Below are 7,842 nucleotides of genomic sequence, written 5' to 3'. Positions count from 1 at the left end.
GCCCAGGACTGGGCAGTGTTTCATTCTGTTGTGCATAGGGTAGCTATGAGTCAGTACTGACTCGATGGCTCCTAACAACAACAACAAGGGACAAAAAGCAAATAGTTGCAGTCAAATCAACCCCAACTCATGTTGATCCTGAGTGTGTCAGAGTAGAACTGTGCTGATTTTTCAGAAATAGATTACCAGTCCTCTCTTTTGTTAAAAAAAACTTTTATTGTGAATTTGGTGAAGGGTTACAGAGCAGCTCATCAGTTTTACATATTATATTTCATCTCATTGATTACAGTCCTCTCAATGTAACATCACGTATTCTATTTCCTTCCTGTATTTCTTGTTCCCATTCTTTATTTCCTAATCTTTCTGAATTTTATCCTTGAATAAATGCTACCCTTTTGATTTTAAATGGTGGATTATCCTAGGATAAGCGCTGGAGTGGGAACCATAAGGTCTGTGTTTCAAGCCCACTAGCCACTCCATAGAAGAAAGATGAGGGTTTCTGATCCCACAAAGGTTTTTTTCAAAAAAGCCTCAGAGATAGGCACAGTGGGGTTTGGGGTCAGAGCTCTGCTTTCGGTGGCTTGTCTGGGGAAGGGACGACAGGTACCACATTGGGCTGCAGAGGAAATGAACAAGGAAGAGAAGGCTTTCAAGCAGAAACAAAAAGAAGAGCAGAAGAAATTTGAAGAGCTAGAAGCAAAAACCATGGGGAAGGGCCCCCTGGCCACAGGTGGAATTAAGAAATCTCGCCAAAAAAAGCTGCTATTTGTGACTGAGATGATGGTGACTCGATTTCATTTCTGTTGAAACATTTGAATTCCCTGCTAGAACATCTCTTGCTATCTATGTTATTGTTGTTAAGTGTCATTGAGTTGGTTCCGATTTGTAGAGACGCTGTATAAGGTTTCCAAGGAGCAGCTGGTGAGTTTGAACCACCAACTTTGTGATTCAAATAGCCCTGTGGTCTTGCACATTATCCTATATCGCCACACTTACTACCTATAGTTAGAATGAAATATTGTCTTGGAGCCTATTTAAGAATAAACTTAAAAAAAATAAATAATAAAAAGCTTCAGAATCCCTTTATGAGTCTCTCTGGGGTCACTATGAGTTAGAAGTGACTCAACCACAGCAAAATGTATTTCCCTGGTATTACTTTTCTGTTTATAAACCTGTCTATTGTTTGGCCGAAAACTGAGTCATGGGAGTGAATTCATTTCAAGGGTGACTAAGGGCCTGATCTTTTTTTATGATTTTGAGTTTTATTCCATATTTTCCTCCCATTCTACCCAGGACCTTTTAATACGATCCCTTTCAGAGCAGTTGGTAGTGGTAGCTGGGCACCATCTAGTTCTTCTGTCTCACGGACATTACAGCATAGTGAACCTCCTCCACTGGACTAGTTCTTTTCCTGTGTCTTTGATTTTCTTCCCTCTTCTTTCTTCTCAGCAGGGGGAGACCTATAGTTGTACCTTAGATGGCTGCTCAGCAAAGTAGGAAACAGAATATTGTCTTTGTAGACTAGGTTATGTCAATTGACCTTGGTATCCCCCAGAACTATGGTCCTGAGCCCCTAGGTCCAGTGACTCATTCCCTCAAGATGTTGGGTTATGTCTAAGACATTTTCATAACTTTGCTCTCTGTATGCTCCACCACATTCATGGGTTTATTTGCAGTAAAGTAAATGCCCATGTACAAATAATCCTCTTTCAAATCTATAGATATATGAATGTGTGTACTCCCATGCTCCTTGCCACACCTGTTCACCCATGTATCTCCCTGTAGATCGCTGTTACTAGTATTTACCTCTGTTGTGTTTCACTCTTCCACTCCTCCCCATGTCCTCCTCTGCCTTGATTGGTTGTCAGCCTCCCTTTTCTTGTATATAGCTTCCCTCTTCACCCAAGCTAACCCAAGTCTACCCTCTAGCCTGGAAAGTCTGCCCTCCTTTCTCCTTCTGCCCCTGGTGATCATCAAAAAATGTTTCTTTTATTGTAAAAACCTTTTCTTGACTTTTTATAGTAGTGGTCTCATTGACTTACTTCACTCGGCACAGTGCCCTCCCGGTCCATTCATGTTGTGAGAGGTTTCATGAATTCGCCATTAGTCTTCAACACTGAATAGCATCCCATTTGTGTCTTAACAGGCACTTAGATTATTTCCATCTTTTTGCTGTTGTGATGAACATGTGTGTACCTATCTCTAGTCTATCACAGCTCTTATTTCTCTAGGATATATACCCAGTAGTGGGATTGCTGAATCATATGATAGCTGTATTTCTTACAGTTTAAGGAAGTGTCCCTAGGGTTTTCTTGACTATAATACTTACAGGTAAGATCACCATGCCTGTTTCTTCTGCTGAGTGGGTTCAAACTACCAACCCTTTAGTTACCAGCTGAGTGCAAACCATTTGAGTCATCCAGGGACCCTGAATTTGGGATTTTGAAAGTGCTTGCAGCGTTGTTCTTCCTAGAGGCACTGCCACACATGTTTAGAGCAATGCCTGTTTCCCATCCCAGTACCAGTGCTGGGCACTATCAGACATTTTACTCTGTTCATCTGGACAGTGGAAAGTGGTGTTTATTTTTGAGATGTTGACTACTGTTTCTTATGTCTAAGAAACATATTTTCCTTTCTCTAAGTTTCCTTGCTTATTTTTCCACTATACTATTGACTAGCTTCTTATTTTAAATGCTTTTCATGTTTTAATAACATTAGCCCTTTGGAATCTGAGTGTCAAATACCCCCTACTTTTCTTTACAAAATTTTGTGTGTGTGTGTGTGAATTGGGTGAAGGTCTGGAGAGCAGCTCATTCGTTTTACATTCAACTATTCATACACATTTTACTTCATTTTACTGATTATAATTCCCTCAGTATAACATCACTCATTCCACTTCCTTCCTGTCGTTCCTGTTTCCATTCTTCCTTCTCTCCCAACTCTTCTGAACTTTGTCCTTTTATTATCTTAAATGATTAGTTATATTAGGGTGTGCATACTTCCTAGTACTGTTACTCCCCATAGAGATGTATCTATTGTTTGGCTGAAAACTGAGCCATGGGTGAGAGTTCATTTCCAGACCTGAAGGGTGACTGAGGGCCATAGTCTTGGGGGCTCCATAGTCTCTGCCTGACCAGCATACCAGTTCTCTTTTATGATTTTGAGTTTTGTTCCATTTTTTCTTCCACTACATGCAGAAACTTCTAATATGATCCCTTTCAGAACAATTGATGGTAGCTAGGCACCATCTAGTTCTGGCCTCAGTTATGGAGACTAATGTTCAAGTGGTCCACTAGACCACTGGACTAATTTTTTCGATATTTTTGTCATTCATTTGTTTATGATGCTTTTTTTTTTTTTTATCACACAGGAATGCTTGTTTTTCATGTAGTTGAATACTTCAGTCTTTTCTTCACCTTCTGGGGTTTAATTGTTTTCAAAAGTCTTTCACCTCAAAAATCAAAAGTCTCTCTGAGATGCTTTAAAAAATCTATTTATGGTTTTATTTTTACATAAAATATTGGGTTTATTTGGAATTTATCCTGGCATAAGGTGTGTCTGTCAGTTTATCATACTGTGGTGGCTTGTGTATTTCTGTGATGCTGAAAGTTATGCCACTGGCTTTCTTTAATTTTTTTTTTTTTTGTCTAATGTTTTATTGAGTGTAGACATCTGGAGTACTGTAAAATATGCATTATCTGTAGATTCAAAAAGGAGCAAGCCACATTGTCCTCACTGTCAAATGTGTCAGGCTTGGCATACACGATGGAGATTAATGAAGTATCATGAGAGTAATATGGTTCCTGAAAAGCTTTTACAATTTGGAGGAGAGTCTTAATCACATGAAAAGGAAAGCTGTTCACATTTAGTGAACCTGCATTTCATTGGACGTACACAGTATTTGTCATTTTAAGACAAATAAAAATAATTTCGTTTGTAGAAGATTCCCACCCTGCCCCAAACTTTATTTGTCTCTCTAGTTTTCAGAAATTTTAATTAAAAAAAATTATAAACCTTTTAGAAATTGTGTGTTTATCAGAGCAATAACTGAAATTTACTTCTTCTTTGGTTGCTTGAGGTGTCTTGAATTTGAAGAATATCTCCATCTTCAACAATATAATTTCTGCCTTGCTGTCTTTGCTTTCCAGAAGCCTTCACCGCATTTTCAGAACCTTCTTCTTTAAAATCTTTGTATTTCATTACTTCAGCCATAATGAACCCCTTTTCAAAATCTGTGTGACTCTTTCCTGCAGCCTGAGGCATCTTCATCCGTTTCCTGATGGTCCATGCACGTACTTCATCTGGGCCTGCAGTGAAAAATATTCTAGTTGGAGTGCTGCAAATCCAGCCTTAATGGTTGTTGGCAAAGCTCTTTGTGTCATGTTTGCTTCTAGATCCTTCTGTCTCTCCTCAGCACTCAATTCTTGCAACTTGAGTTCCAGGGCCCCACTAAAAGGAATGACCACGGCATCTGGGTCACACTTGTCCACCCACTCTTTAATTTTTATCAACCATTTGTTTTTCTTTCTAATGTAATCTTTTTCAGAAAGATTAACTAAGTAGATCATTGGTTTTGAAGTCAGAAATAAGTGTTTATTCACAACTTCACTCTCTTTGTCATTCCAGTCATGATAGAAGTGAACAGGTTTCTTTTGATGTACAATCCATGATTTGACTTGACACATTATATGTCATATTCGGGTTTTAGTTTTTTATCTCCTCCTCTCACAGCCACCTTTTCTAGTTTATTTATAATTGGCCCAAACATTTCCTCATCTTTGAGCTGAAGCTCTTCATGTTTTATTTCTATATCTTGAATAAGATCTATGCTTTCTTTAACATGTGTGAGTGATATCATCATCTTCAAAAGCACGTGTAAGATGAAAGAGTCCATTACAGGCACTAATATAAGATACAAAGGCATTTCCCAGCCCCTGTCCATTATGAGCTCCTTTCACAAGGCCAGCAATATCTTCTACATTTAGAAAGGCAGGAACTTTGCTTGCTGGTTTGTGGTATTGGCACAGAAAATCAAACCTCTCATCGGGCACAGGTACTCTGCTCTCATTAGGATCAATAGTGCAGAATGGGAAGTTTTCTGCTGAAGCCTGACTATTGATTGGTTAATACGTTGAAGAATGTGGATTTCCCAACATTTGGCAATCCAACAATACTCATTTTCAGGGAGGTTCCAAATCTTCCAGTGATTGTTGTTGTTGTCAGGTGCCATCGAGTTGGAACCGACTCATAGCGACCCATGCACAGCAGAACGAAACAATGTCTGATCCTGGGCCAACCGCACTACCGCCGCCACACTTGATGCCATCAATGATGCCACCTGGCTGATCCATCTCGTTGGGGGTCTTCCTCTTTTTCTCTGACCCTCCATCTTACCCAACATGACATCCTTCTCCAGCAACTGTTCTTTCCGGACAATGTGTCCAAAGTATGAGAGATGAAGCCTAGCCATCTTGGCCTCCAAGGAGCACTCTGGCTGCACTTCTTCCAAAACAGATCTATTGGTTCTTTTGGCAGTCCATGGCACTTATAGTATTCTCCAACACCACAACTCAAAGGCATCAATTCTTCTACGATCTTCCTTATTCACTGTCCAGCTTTCGCATCCATATGAGGTTATTGAAAATACCATGGCTTGGGTCAGGCGCACCTTAGTCCTCAAGCTGACATCTCTGCTCTTCAATACTTTAAAAAGTTCCTGTGCAGCAGATTTGCCCAATGCAATACTTCGTCTGATCTCTTGACTGCTGCTTCCATGAGTGTTGATAGTTGATCCAATAAGAATGAAGTCCTTGACAACCTCAATTCCAGTGATTAGTGGTGGTTTAATTCCATCACCTCCCTTTTTGGGGGCATCATGCTTGGGATGGGCAATTACTTGGGGTCCCAGCAACAGTAGGAGACCAGTACTGCCAGCAGCGGGAGGTGGGGAAGAAGGAAGAGAGAGCCTGCCACTGGCATTTTAAATACCAGAGCTCTGGTAGCGTAGTGGTTAGGAATCTGGCTGCTAATCTCACGGTCAGCAGTTCAAAACTACCAGCTGTTCCGCGGGACAAAGATGAGGCTATCTGCTCTCGTAAAGATTTACAGCCTCAGAAACCCTGTACAGGGTCACAATGAGTCGGAACTGACACCATGGCACATAACAACAAGGGTCACCCATGGTGGAGAGGTTTCAGCAAAACTTCCAGATTAAGACAGATAAGGAGGAAGGAGAGACGGCCCCACTTCTGAAGGGTTAACCACTGGACACCTTATGAATAGCAGCAGGACATCATCATATATAACAATAGAAGATGAGCCCCTCAGGTTAGAAGGCACTCAAAATATAAAGGGGGAAGAACTGCCTTCTCAAAGTAGAGTTGACCTTAATGATATGCATGGATCAAAGCTTTTGGGACCTTCATATGCTGATGGGACAGGACTCAAAATGAGAAGAAACAGCTGCAAACACCCAATAATAATTGGAACATAGTATGCACAAAGTATGAATCTAGGAAAATCGTAAGTTGTCAAAAATGATCTGGAATGCATAAAGATCGATATCCTAAGCATTGTTGTTGTTAAAGTGCCATCTAGTTGGTTCTGACTCAGTGATCCTGTATGGGGTTTCTGAGGAGCAGCTGGTAGGTTTGTACTGCTGGCCCTCATGGTTCACAGTCCAGTGCTGATCCTACAGCGTCATACGCGGAGTCCATCATAGGCATTAGTAAACAAAAATGGACTGGTATTGGCCATTTTGAATCTGACAGTCATTTGGTTTATGTCAGGAACAACAAACTGAAGAGGAGTTGTTGTTGTTGTAAAGTGCTGTCGAGTTGGTTCCGATCCATAGTGACCCTGTATAGGGTTTTCAGGGAGCAGCTGGTGAGCTTGAACCGCCGACCTTGCAGTTCAAACAACTTTTTAGTATGGTGCATTAACCCACAGCGCCACACCGGGACTCCAAAGAGGAGTGGTGTAGCATTAATTGTCAAAAAGAGTATCTCCTTTGGTTTTTCCACATCTGGGTTTATCCAACATCAGCTGCCTCTGCCATGCTGCCCAAGTTTTACCCCAACAGGGTCAAAGTCGTGTACCTGAGTTGCACTAGTGGGCAAGGTGAGACTGCGTCTCCTTTGGCCCCCAAGATCGGCTCCCTGGGTTTGTCTCCAAAACGGTTGGTGATGACATTGCCAAGGCAATGTTCAGAACAGACAGGTGAGATTGAGGTGGTGCCTTCTGCCTCTGCCCTGATCATCAGAGCTCTCAAGGAACAACTCCCTAGAGTCAAAAAGATTCAGAAAAAGATTCAGCACAATAGAAATAGCACTTTCGATGCAATTGTCAGCATTGTCCATCAGATGTGACACTGGTCTTTAGCTAGAGAACTCTCTGAAACCATTAAAGAGATTCTGGAGACTTCCCAGTCTGTGGGCTATAATATTGATGGCCACTACCCTCATGACATCATAGATGACATCACTAGCAGTGCTGTGGAATGCCCAGCTAGTTAAGAACTATGAAAGAAAATACTCAATAAAGGATCATTTGATAACAACAACAAAAAAGTATCTCAAGCTCTGTCTTGAAGTACAGTGCTGTGATAGGTAAGATCCATACACTTCCAAGAGAAACCAAGTGAATACTGTTACTATTAAAAATAAAGTCAGTGATGATGACATTGAAGAACTGTCAACTTTTTCAGTCTGAAATTGATCAAACATCCTATTAAGATGCAGTGATAATTGCTGTGGATTGGAATGTGCAAGTTGTAAACCAAGAGGAAGAATTGGAGGTTGGAAAATAGGGCCTTTGTGATGAAATGATGCTGGGACTTGCATG

At 40.9% G+C, this 7,842-nt stretch overlaps 2 pseudogenes; one reads left to right on the top strand and one right to left on the bottom strand.

Moving 5' to 3' along the window:
- The window catches only part of LOC102836496, a 31,370-nt pseudogene extending 24,667 nt beyond the window's left edge, over nucleotides 1-6,703 (bottom strand).
- A 352-nt stretch (nucleotides 6,704-7,055) lies between these two features.
- LOC102836111 lies at nucleotides 7,056-7,367 on the top strand (annotated as a pseudogene).
- The last annotated feature ends 475 nt before the right edge of the window (nucleotides 7,368-7,842 follow it).

Source organism: Chrysochloris asiatica, unplaced genomic scaffold, assembly GCF_000296735.1.
Source record: "Chrysochloris asiatica unplaced genomic scaffold, ChrAsi1.0 scaffold00140, whole genome shotgun sequence".
In the NCBI taxonomy this organism is placed as follows: Eukaryota; Metazoa; Chordata; class Mammalia; order Afrosoricida; family Chrysochloridae; genus Chrysochloris; species Chrysochloris asiatica.
The sequence above is the reverse complement of the archived record's forward strand: the minus strand, read 5'-3'. Positions and strand labels throughout refer to the sequence as shown.